This window comes from Pinus tabuliformis, chromosome 2_2 (assembly GCF_031772625.1).
Source record: "Pinus tabuliformis cultivar Carrire ecotype Pingquan chromosome 2_2, CPIR1, whole genome shotgun sequence".
Taxonomy (NCBI): Eukaryota; Viridiplantae; Streptophyta; class Pinopsida; order Pinales; family Pinaceae; genus Pinus; species Pinus tabuliformis.
Window position 1 is genome coordinate 923,525,635 of NC_142300.1, and position 14,091 is coordinate 923,539,725.

A 14,091-nucleotide genomic window follows, 5' to 3' on the forward strand; every position below is an offset into this window, starting at 1 on the left:
CCCTGGACAACACCATCATACGACATCGCAAAGTGTCGCTAGCTTCACTGCTTGCCTCTGCTCTGCCATCGCACAAACCATAAAGGCTCGTGTATCCATGAATCAGAAAGTCTCCTTAATCCATGATCATCAACCACATCCATCACAATGCCCCATGTTTCTCTTACTGTGGAAGGTTGGCCCCTCCAACTCAAGCTACATGCTCACCGCAACATATCATGTTGACCCCATCATGTATCATCATCGTGTGAACTGCTACCATGATACTTTAACATAATGCTAACGCATCTCTTGTACACTGTCGACCCCCATGACTCAAACTAGTCAGGTAGATAATCCAACTATCACGCTCAAACCATGAGAATGCACATCCTCATGCCATCATCATTTGTTTCTCCTAGCCTCCTGTCACAACATCAACTCGATCAATAATACATCTCCATCTCCATCAAAATGTAAGCCATGCCCAGGTTCATGAAGTAAACTCCATCTCGTCTGCAACATGTTTCCCATGATGTTTGGTGTCAATGTGCTACATGAAATCAACCACATCTATCCCAACATCATCATCCATATGTGTAAAATCCATCTCCTCAAAATTAAGAGATCCTCTCATCAAACCGACTCTTGATGTGCCACATCCAGGTCCATGAATCAACCTCCATTATATCTACAATGTGCCATCCCTCAAGTCTACCAAGGAAACAAGTATACACTTGTCTCATCTTTCATGTGTTGCCCATGATCATAGACCAATAAGCTCCCATGTATCAAAAGTGGTTAAGTCTCGGCTCAACCCATGCCCAAGTGTTACCATCAAGGCATCATCATCGCTGCAACTCCGCCACTCCAAAGTGTCTCATATTGATCCTCCACATCAATTCACTCTCTCAAGTACACCCATACATGTACTCAAAAGTATGCACCCCATACTGCATCAAATTCCCTGACCTCTGCTACTCAATGCATCAGATCCTCTAAGTCCACCATAATATGAAGTCCTCAAAAGTCACAACCTCATGTCATCATGTGCTCCATGAGTCATCTCCAACCAACATCCTAGCAAGCATACATGTCTCGACCCAAAGGTCTCTGCAAAATGCCTCAGCTCTGCATGTAGTAGGAATGCTTCATTGTCTACTCACAAATACAACTAGTCCATGGCCTTTTTGTACAATATTGCACAACCTCTCCATCGTCTCATAAGTAAAACATCGCCATGTCACATCAGCTTATCCACGTGCACAACATCCCTGCCTTGGCACTCATCATTGGACACCCATAAATGACACCTCTATAAGTGCTCCTACATAATGTCCCTTCATAAGACTGCCATGCTCCATGTCTCCAACTCGATGTCCATGACTCAAGTTTCCCATGTTGTCCAACTAAGTAGACCCATCACAACAATCAGTCATCCTCATCCAAGTCTGCAATCTAGTCTAGTGAACTCGGTCACCCAAACCATATCATCATCACATGAGTCTCTTCCACCATGGCTCCCCTACTGAAGGTTCCACCAAGACTTCCTCTTGGTCTCGGCCATGATAAGTCCACCCAAGTATCATCAACTCATGTGTGTGCCCTTCTCCAATCTGTCCATGAGTCATGTCGGGCACTTAGCCAATTTCTCCATATGGCTAAAGCATGACCCATTCCTCCACAATGATCATCACGTTCCTCCCTTGTCACAAGCATTTGCACCTTCTGTCATAAGGTCACAAACAACCCCAACAAGTTTTGCAACCGCCAATGGTCCTTGCTTCTCCATACAAGGTCTGATCGTAGACATCTATGGTAAAATCCTCCATCCCATCGGCAAACTAATTTTGTACTTCCTTGCATATGGTCCATCTACCAAAAGCTCAAATGAAACACAAGTATAAGTAGTACTTACTTCATCCTGAGTCTCCTCCATGAGAGTATCCTCATCCACCAATGTCTGCAAACTGCACGATCCTGGTCCAACTTGATCAATTTTAAGTTCATCCTCCATTGTTGTTATATCTGCAACATCCTCAATCATCACGGCTTCCTCTTCCTTATCATTGTAATCTGCAAATTTCTCCTTATCATGAATGAAAGCTATGAACTACCTTTTCTCAAGAGTTATCCATTCCAGCTTCTTTCAAAGCAAGCTCTGCCTTATCTTCAACTCCTTGAGTTTTACACCAAACAAGTCTACTTTCCCTGCAAGTCGATAGGCTTCATCCCTATTCATGTCAGAGATCCCTTCCTTGACAAAAGCACGAAGGGAATCCCTTGTTTTGAACAAGTCCTTTCTCAATTCTCCAATCCTTTGCTCCAAATCACTTGATTCCTCAAGTAGACTTCCTTCAGATTGACTTGGCCCCAATGTGTGCCCTTGCCATTCTTCGAAGGTCATAATCCGCAAAACCCATTTTCTGCAAAATGGACATCTTCCTCGATTCTCTGAATCACCAAAGCCCGCGGAATACAGAGCTTTGATACCAACTGTCATGAAGTGCAGTGGGATCAACTTTTCTGCAAATCTGATTCTCTAAATCAAGCCTCGGATACTAACTGTCATGCACCTACACTGGCGGTCCTCTTCCAACCTCACTATAGGAGGTGCAACACCACCGACCACTTTCTTTTTAACAATACTTGCGATCGTGGACTACGCCTACTTTCTATACTTAGTTTATTTTTAAACTTTCCTAAGTATACTTTCATTAGCACATTGGAAACATTCATACATCATTCATCATTATTATCTTTTAACATATATGCACAACGAATAATAAACCGGGAGGGGCAAATCCCTGAAATATGAGTCTGCCCGATAATATCAATACTTCACAAAATATTTAGTTTTACAGTCTTTGTAGGAAACCCCAAGTTTCCTTGGTACAATATCTGTCAAATCATGTAAGTCGGCCTGCACCATTTGGTCCACCCGAACCACCATTCAGAGTGCCCAAGGATACTTCCGCCTGTCGCACCTTGTTCACCGTCGCACTGTTCAGCACGTCATTCAGCCTTGGCTCGTTCAGCCGAACGCCCTCAACTCGTTCAAGCGGATGCCCTCTCACGCCCTCGCCCGTTGAGACGTTCAGACCAACCTCGCCCGTTCAGTCGTTTAGCCCAGCTCCCTCGCACACCCTCGCCTATTCAATCGTTTGGCCCAATGCCCTCGCACACCCTCGCCCGTTCGATCGTTCGGCCCGGCGCCCTTGCATGCCCTCGCCCGAACGCCTTCACACGAATTCGCCTGAGCGTCTTCGAACGACTTCGCCCGTTTAGTCGTTTGGCCCGACACCCTCGCACGCCCTCGCCTAAACACCTTCGCACGACTTCGTCGAATGGTCGTTCAGACAAATGCCCTCGGACGCCCTTGTCCGTTCGGTCATTCGGCCTAACGCCCTCGCACGCCCTCGCTTGAACACCTTCGCATGACCTACGGCTCCATTTTATACGTTTACCTCAGATCAGTGCTTCGGCCCAAGAGTCCGCCTGCACTTTGCCAAATTTCAGTCCTCTCCAAGTTAGCTCGCCCTCCAGCTCGCATGAACACTTGGAAACTTCACTTGATGCCTTTTGCCACCATTCCAACGCTTTAATTATATGGCAGTTGGCCCATCGTTTGGGGCATCGACTCACCAAGCTGACCCATTGTTTCGTCCAACTCACCCCAACTTCGCGTCGGGCCATGGTGTTGGCGCCCATGTGCGGGACCGCCCCCACATATAAACTTTCCACCGCCCAACACTTAGTCATTTTCACAAGATGACTTTCGCATCATACATTTCCTTCATTCGGTCGGCTCGTTGCATCATTCGCACGTGCCCTCAACTCGCCGTTCAACCACCCAGCTCATCGCTCGCCCGCCGTGCGCTCGTGCCAACTCCCGCTGACTCGTCGATTAAACGCACCCGCCCAACATGCCCGACTCATGGACTTGACACGCATAGATCCATCTTAAATATAGATCTAACATGAGCCAATAGTGATAAAATTTCTTCACCTACAACCATATAATTTTATTTGTTTATTATATGTACATAAAAATTTATTATAACTACAGACTTGCACATATCCCTCATACTGGGATGTAGAATGAGCCTCTCGGCTCAATCAAAATAAAATAAAATAATAAAACTATTAATCATTAATAATTAAAATATTTTAGATTTATTTTAATTTCAGATTTATTAATTATCAAGAGGGATCAAATCTCTTAACTTGAAAATTTTCCTTTAAGTTTTTCACTCAAAAAAGATATTTTCACTTTGATAGATTGGATCTTCACCACATTTGATAGATCCCAAGTTAAGGTGGATCTAGGTTGGTTTTATTCCATTACATATTTTCTTATTAATTGAATGAGAAGGTGGTGAATTTTTACAAGTGATATAGGTTGATTTTAATTTTATATTTAAATTAATAGATTTTTTTAGATGTAAATTTCTTGTTGATTGTAATTTTGATTTTAATTATGTCCATATGCATGCTTATTTTGGAATAGAGCTTCGAGAATTTTCATTTAATAATGAATAATTATTGGATGGATGGTAGGTATTTAATCTCTATAAAATATTTTAGAATATTTTTAGTAATATACACAAATCAAAGGTTGAGATTTATTCCAAGTAGTTATGTTTTTTTTGTCAATTTAATTGAATTTATTAATTAAAAAATGTCATATGAACAAATGCCATATAAAATGAGTTATGTTATTGTAATAAAGCCTATTTACAAATTAAGAAACTCCATGATAAAGTGGAGGTGAATCTCCATGGTTAACAATATTACTACATGTTTTTTTTAATCTATATATGTTTATGCCTCTCAAGCTATATCGAGGGCTCTACAACTGGAAGAAAGAGGATGGGTAGGTCAATTTATGGGGTTATGGCCTTCCCCCACTCGATCATATCATGGGTAGAAAATAATGAAAAGCCCTTAGTCAAAAGAGAGATTTCCTCCTCCTTTTGTGGGAAAGGGTTTTAACCTTTTACTTTCAAAATAAGGCTTATCGAGATCTGATCTTTTGAAGTGGCTTGTCCTTCATGGGAGCCTAGGTGTGTATCTATAATGTTGGAGCCTTGGCTTAAACCCAGACAATTATATGCCTTTTGTTATTCATGTTTGGGTCAAGCTTCATCTTTTACCCCTACACTATTGGAATGACACACCATTCAGAAGCATATGCAACGACCTTGGGAATTACATAGATCATGTTGAATCCCATGAGATATTTTTCTCTTATGCTTGGATCTATGTCAATGTGGATCTAGGCAATTGTTGGATAGCTCGTGTTAAGAATGGAAGGTGGAAACAAACACAGAGTAGGCTGGTCCCAACTTAGTAAGAATGGAATAGATAAGGTTACCATCTTCTTTCTTAACCTTAACACCTTCCAAGAGAAGTCTAAGGGTCTTGAACTTGGACAGAAAATCTTCAATGGAAGAAAAATTATTGGGGTCCAATGTAAGAAACTCATTTTCGATTTGATGGGCTCTAAGTTCATTTTTAATTCCAAAAACTTTAGTGATCTGTTTCATTGCTTCATCAGGAGTATCAAGTTCTGCGATATGGAATCTAAGGTCTGGAGAAATAGACATCCCTATCAACCCACGTGCTTGATCTTGCCTATTTTCCCATTTGGCTACCTTATCTTCATCTTTCAGTTTGGTTTTTTGGCCTGAGGCTATTTTGTAAATACTTTTACTTCTAAGTAAATCCACAATGTAGGACCACCATTGGAAGTAGTTGGTGTTGTCAAGAATAACTTGGCATGGACTTTCCATTTTAATAGAAACTGAAGCTATAGATGCTGAAAATATGTGTTCCAATGGAAAGATCTTGAAAAATTAGGTTGGTTAAAAAAAAAGCTCTAAAAACGGCTTCTGGATGAAGAAGTTATGGCTTTTTGAAGAAAAGTTGTTGAAGATGCCGACAAAGTGCGGGAATGTGTGGAAATGAATGATAATGTTATATTAAAAAAAAAATCCTCCCCCTTTCCAAACTTAATCTAATTAGCTTAACAGAAAGAAGACTTGAACTCAAGACCCCTACTCTCATAAAGTAGCTTTGGACCAAGTGAGCTAGATTAAAAGGTTAGCAATTTTGGAAAAGACGAAGGCTTTTTTTTTTGTTTACAGAGTCGCGGGGCAAAGAGCATACGCAGAAATGAAAGGTATAGATCTGATAATAAAAAAGGAAAGAGCTAAATAAACTGAAATATATAGAGAGAAAATAATTAAAAACTGCAAATAAACATTGTATACCTCTAGATCTTAAAAATGACGTAGCTAGGGCTACCAGAAACCTTTTCGCATGAAACGAAAGGGGTTTTTCACTGGAACAGATGCTACTAACACAATAGAGCAGTTCTATCAGCTCGAAAGCAGTCAGAAATAGTAGATCTAGGAAACGACAGTCGGATGCAGTTTTACCGGCTTCAGATTTGGATCACCAACGGATGCGGTCCTCAAATAGCTCTGATACCATGTAGGAGTTTATAGGGTAAGTTCCTCAGATATAACACCAAAGGACACCACTCACAAATAGATCATAGATCAATACACCAGTATTGTTGACGTGGTTAAAACCCTTAAAGAGGGAAATAATCCACAGCCTGAGCCAACACGACCACTTCAGGCAATTTATTAATAAAAGAATGAAAATTTACATAAGCTTCTCTCATGAATGATTACCCTACAAATGACCCTCTATGCTCTTTAAATAGAGATCATGGACCAATCGGGTGTTAAGCCATGGATGAACTGTCGGTAATACCGAGGAGAGAATGAACTGTTGGATCACTACATATCGTGACTGTCAGATTGTAAGTTACAAAAGTACATAGTAAAGAAACACACTTTACCTAACTCTACACTAGATCAAGTTATATTTAACTATTTCCTACGTGTCGAAATATCCTAACAATCTCCACTCAAACAATCTAATAGAAAAAAAAAGTCGTGACCCCACCCATCAAGCAAGCCACCCAATGTCACCTTGGTGGCATTCTCTCACTCTTTAGACTACAAGAAGGATATCCTTATCTATGGGGGAATCCTTAAATATCAAGCTAAGCTAGGTCACTGAGTAATGAAAGGAAGTTCCTTAACAAAGACGAATGATTTGACACTACTCACTCTCAAAGTAAAAGGTCAAGGATAAGTGTGCGAATAGTCAAACAAACCATGAATTATTAACAAATTTTGAATGATTTTAATTACACAATTATGCTTATTCATGCAACCAAATTATACTTGAAAAATGAAAGATAACACTTGCTCAATTAACCATATAGCATGAGATGCTAGTGAAGCATATATACAATGGCACAATAAAAATAGAAAATGAATCATAAATTGTCTATAAAAGTAAGGCATTAGATCATTAATTCATTGTATTCATGAGCATTGGAGATTGAGAGTTCGTTATCATCATCAAGAGACCATTCCACAATTAAGAGATCATACACCAACAATATTAACTATGTTTGGGACAACAAAGAGTTATGTGTTTGCGATGATAAATAAAGGAAATATTCAAACTTGTCGTTGTTACTAAGGACAATGAAGACAACAAAGTTGACTGTGGACTACTTACACGTCTGTAACATTCAAATGTCATCCTTTATCATCATGCAAGTTGCATGAAGGAAATTTGGTAGTGGTACTAAGTGAACATTCTTTGAGAAAAGTTGATACCCTCTCCTTAGCACTACCACTTTGCAAGACGAAGAAGAAATGTGAAATATATGTGAAACCAACTAAATAAGTTGGAAAGGTTGTTGCAACATATATAGGTGGTCATGTCGTGTTGCAAAAGGAGGTGTTGGCCCACTCCCCTTTTCGATAATTTGTCAACCTTTGAATTTGATTCCTTGTAAATGTGATCAAATGATATGATCCTAAAGATTCTAATAAGCTCCATAATTATAATCATCCTTTGATCCAATAAAGAAGTGTACAAGGAATTATAACCTTTCACTCAATCTAAAACAACCTTTGAATCCCCTATGACTTGTAATTTTAGATTATTGAAGTGTCACAATTAAAATGACTAACATAAAAAACTAATTCATATTATTGTAGTTTTTGTTAGGTAGTCATATTTTTTTCCCTAGACTAAATTAGTCATTTATGTTAGTAATTTTTAGTAGTATTACTTATTAGCTAGTCGTATATTTTAACTGGTGACTAAAATAGTCATTTATGTTAGTCGTTTTTAGTTGGGTCCCTTAAAATTGCTAATTTTTGGCAGTATTTCACTTAGAAAAGTTGTGGTGACTAACGTCTTTAATCACCTAGTCACTAATTTCACCATTTTCTACTAGTGTAATAGAAAAAAACTACCATTGAAACTTACTTGGGGTTTAATACTCCATAAGTCACAATGATAGACTTTGGAAAAAGCTACTATTAATATTGGAGAGCAAGAGAAACAAGGTATGACATTTAATGCAATAGCACAAGTTAAATATTTGAATTGTCTACGATTTCAACTACCCTTTTCATATGATCCATATGAAAATATGGCAAAACTATTAGGTGTGACAATAAGAGCAAGAGAAGAAAATAATTTGAGATTGATAACAATGAAGAGACTATAATTGAACACTATTACATTGTCACTTTGCATTCAGAATTTTTATTTCATCATTTTTCATCATTGAAGTTATTAACAGTCTCTATCATCTGAACAAAACTAAGGTAATTGAGAAAACTTAAACTTTAGATGATGATATTAATCCTATACATATTTAACATATTTAAAATGATCAAAATAATTAGATGATCAACACATTTTTATGGTCGTACATGAATGAAACCATCCTAGATCCATCTCAACCTTAGATCTATCAAGCATCGAGAGGGATCAAATCTCTCGCAGTGTAAACATTTCCTCAAGTTTTGCACTCAAAAAATATTTTTGCATCTTGAAAATTTTGATCCCTCTCGATGCTTTCTAGATCTAGGGTTAAGATGGATCTAGGCTGGTAACTAGAAAAACTATAAATCCTTACCTTTTTTTTAGTGAAGAATTTGAGGAAATGTTTGCACCTCAAGCTATTTGATCCCGTTAGGTGCTTGGTAGATCCGAAGTTAAGATGGATCTAGGTTGGTAGCTAGAACACCTATAACTCCTTGCACCAAGATCATCTCACAGCTAATGATTCATACATATATAGTGAACATACTAATAAGAAAATAAGGAAATACTATCACACCCTTTCATCTCTCAACCTTAGACGTATGCTACAAGTTCCCCACATTTAAGTTGATCTCACTAATGAGTGGTTCCTATAGTTCACAATTAATTATGATGAACTTGTTAAGAGCTAGTTGATTACTAGAAAATTCTTCAAGACATGAAAATCAAGTGTGTGTAGCAAATTTCCAATCATAGGGAACCATACATGTTAATAATAGCCTTAGTTATTAGGCTATATGGTGAAGAAAATGTAACTTATCATAAAGAAACATGTGATATAGGTGGATATTCGTGGCAAACCACCTCTTCCACTGACTTAGAATAGTACCCATCTTGGTTGCTTTTCTGTAGTTTTTCAAGTCGTGATTTTTGGCACATTTTTGAGGCCCTAAACAATGCTTTTCATCCTTGAAACAAATTGATGTGGCATAGCATGCTTAATCCTTGACTAAAGTTGTTCTCTTCATTAAGATCTTTCTAATAGGCTATTTTAAACCACAATTAGAGTTTGTATGCAAAAGTTGCAGCCTCAAAAAGTTGGTGTATAAGCTAGACTCCTCAAGGCTTAGATTCCTTTATCCACTTCATCTCCTAGGGTTAGGGTTTTGGATATATAGGGTTTTTTCCCTCTTAGGGAATAGTAATTTAAGTTAAAAAACTATTTTTTCCTTTGCTAAAGTTCATCTTGAAAATGAATGTAGCCAACACCTATCTCTGCATACACAAGCTACCACCTATCTAACTATTTTGTATTGCTTCTCATTTCATAGTATTTTCCAATGTCATTTATTAATAGAATTTGGTTTTTGTAGGTTTTAACCCCATACAGAAATTACCTGCATACGAATTCTAAGAACAGAAAATAAAGAATGCGAGAGCATAACACATAAAACACATATACACAAATATTTTCCCTTGGATCCCAAAACCGAGACTACCAGCTTGATTTTTCATTATATTCCTTTCAATGTTACAATACATATTTATACATGCCGAAGCATCCAATACGATGGACCGAAAACCATTACGTCCAAAACCATGTGCAAAAACCATGCACATAACCATAGGTAGGTCTGCCCAACCTAATATAGGGTCCAAAAAAAAATTTCCTAGGGCACTACCCCAGACCCCGTATAGGGGGGCTACCCATCCCCCTCAAACCCCGCAGACAGGGGGGCTGCCGCCCCCCCTGTGATCCCTGCTACGCAATCAGCGCAGCGAAGGGGTGGCTTTGCCCCCCCTCTGACCCCCCTAGTTAACTACATGGGCCAGTCGTGGAAAGAATATAACACAACCCAACAGTTCTCATTGTAATACCATGCTCTCTGTAGTATTTCTAAATATGTGTTACCAATCAAATTCCTTCTTTTCATTTCATTATCTATACAATTCAAATAAGCAGGGCTCCTATAGTTGTATCAAGTGACGGGTTGAGTGTTGTACAAAAATTGATGTACAACAATGTGCAATATTTTCAAGGTTATATCATTAAGTTATAGCCTTCTTAAACATCATAAAGGTAGGAAAATAATCATAAAGGAATTTAAAAAAAAGTTGGAAAAGCTTAAAAAATGGTAAAACAAAGAAATATATGCCCCAAAGGATATCACTACCTCATTTAGAAAATGCTACCATCTATGCCAGGTTGTGGAGAAAGTGATTGAAATATGTTGAGACATTGCTTCATAAAATTATATGCATCCTAAGTAAATACTAAGTGTATGAAAGACATCAAAGAGTGTTCGGTGTGAATTTTTACCTGTTTTCTGCACCTTCTTTCCCCAGTTTTGATGCTCTTATCCTCTAGGCCCATGAAACTTTACATGATTAATCACCCTTTTCTCATTTATACAACCTGTTCCATTGTCATGTTATATTTCCATGTTTTGCTGAATAATACGATACTATATTCCTTTTTATGGTTAACTGGGGTGAGAATTGGAGGAGTATTTTGGAAGCTCTTCTCCTTTTCGGGTTATGCTCACAGGAACAAGGTTATGGAGTAAACAGGCAGAGCTAATTGATTTCAGAGCAAGGTAGAGTAGTTCGTTGTTACACCTTATATGCTGTTACAGGTTGTTGTTACACACTGAATGTTGTTACAGGTTGCTATTACACTATGTGCTGATACAGAGGACCGTTGTTACACCAAGGGTGTTGTCTCCAATGATTGTCATTACATCCCGAACTGCTATTCACTCGCAGGATGTTGTTGCACCGAAGTTGGCAAGTTGTGGGTACTATTCCACATAACAGTTATCGGGTGTTAGGAATTGTTTATTTTAGAAGCAATAGACCCAAGTGGTTGCAATCTTAACCAATGTATCTGAGAAGTATTTGTATTTAGAAATAGGTTGTAACTACTTTTATTTTTTATCAACATGAGAATCGTGAGATTCTCATGACTGATCTATTCCTAATTTCGGGCATGTAATAATTATAAAAGAAACTTGATTTCCTATGTACAAGGACGACATATAGAAAATCATTGTTACTATGCTCTTGTAACTCTGAATTATTTTTAATATTAAAATCACTATGGTGATGTTGTTACTGCTCTTCATCTGATTCATTAACTAATCTCGTGTTATTCCTGTGCCCCTGCTAGGGAGGAAGGGCCCTCCTCTTTAGCAAGGACTGCAGCAATAGAAGTAGTGTACATTATTGTTTCTTTTATTGTCATATGGTTTTCTATTGTTGTTGTACAAATTGTGAAATACATCCGCTTCTATTCTAGATTATATTATGTTGTTACACTGGTTTGATTAAACAGAATGATAGTGACCAACTGGTGTAGTCATTAGTTTACTGTGTGGCGTGCCCTTACTCTGGTAATTACGAAATGTGATTTCAATTATATGGAGTGTTTTAATTTTTACATGAATGATTTGATTTTTGCAATTAATTCAACAACATCTTTTACTATTCTTTCTATTTTTCATTCTTGGCTATAGTGTATCAGCACAAACAGTGCAAACTCCATTGAAACAACAAGACCTACCCTGGGATGAAAATTAAATGTTGTAGTCTTGATCAATTAGGATTCATTAAAACAACACTACATTTAGGCATCATTTTCGGGAATGGCAGTTGACAATACAGTCAACCAAGTTGTTTGTTTGATGATAGAGTGTTCCTAATCCACAATCGTTGGGCGTTAAGACTAGAGGTAAGAACATGCGCATCACTCTATCATACCTAGGTGGGCTCACCGTTGTGATCACTAGGGCACTTAGGGTGTTGCATTTTTGTGTTTTTTAGCACGTCTCCAGCGCTTCAGTTGCTAGGCAGTAAGACAAGAGGTAAGAACCTGTGCATCACTCTAACATACCTGAGCGGGCTCACCACTATCGAAGACTGAGACACTTATAATGTGAATCAATACACATAGGGTCCATGTGTGCACTGTAGGAACTATAGAAATACCAAAACTATCCCCACTCTAATTAGTCACAGGAAAAATGGATCGTAAAAAAGAAAGGAAGCATGTAGATTTGGAAAGGAAAACATTTATCCAAGAACTAATCTCTAAGGCAGAAAAAGAACAATCAAGCTCTCAAAGGGATGCGAGGAAAACAAGGACATAAAAAGATGTCGCTCCCATAATAAGGGAAGAAACCTTGATTCCTCTATCTTGGGGCCATATCATTCTAAATCTAGCACCCACCACGGGGGCTTCACTCAATGAACCTCTGACCTATCACGTGTGTTCGTGGCATATTAAACAATACCCTTAATTTGACTACATATTGGAAAATACCCCTAAAAATCACATTATTTAACCCCCTACCAATACAAACCCAATACACCTTCCCAATTAAAAAAACCCCTACTTCCACTAGATATTGTAGGTATCCATTTTTTCATTAACATTTTTTATACCCCTTTATATTTTTTAATTAACTTTGCTCTCCATTTTCTATACCCGCCAATATAAAAACCCTTTACCCCCTACATATCCTCCAATATATTATGCCATTTTTTCCTCAATATATATCCACCAATATGAACTCACGTGGTATGGTATTTCTCCCCCAGTGAAGCCCCCGTGGCACCCACACTCCCAAGATTAAGCATCTAATTCAGGATCAATAGGAGGAAGCTAGTAGCCATAACTTTAGGACCAAGGGACAAGGGGAAACTAAAGGGGGACATCAAACACCTGAGATGAGAGAGCACCTATTGGTTTATCAATATCCAGATTTAGGTAGTGTAGTGAAACAACCAACCTTGGAGTTACCTGAGCCATCAATTACACCTGCAAGACCATCATAAGAGCAATTTGAAGAACGTCTGTTATAGCAAGGGTTAGAAGGATTAGCCATGGGGGACAACAATGACAACAACGCTAAAACAAATTCTATTGTTACCACCTTTGAGTTCCTAATCAAGGATATCAGAGGCGAAGCTCCTATGAAAAATATTCCTTTATCATCCTTACCATCCTTCCAAGGGATGACTGTGGAAGACCCAAACACCTTATTATTTGAATTTTATGTCTTATGTACGAGTTATGAATATATCTCAGATGCTCAGAAACTAAAATTATTTCTTGCTACTTTGAAAGGGGCATCCTTGAGATGGTTCATGGGATTGGGCTCCGCTTCTATTTGAAGATGGAGCGATATGAAGGATACACTCTTATCAAAGTACCAAGACTATTGCAAAACGAGGGACTTAAGGGAGGAAGTATTCAGAATGACACAAAAGGAGGATGAGAGCCTAGAAGACTATGTAGAGTGGTTCCACTATAATTTGCAGAAGTCTAAACATAGTGATTTAGACCATGAGACCTTGAAGACCATATTTATTATAGGAATGAGGGACGACTACCTAGACACCCTGAACCTACTAGGGAAAGGGGATATATCACAAGAACCATTCGTTGAAATCATA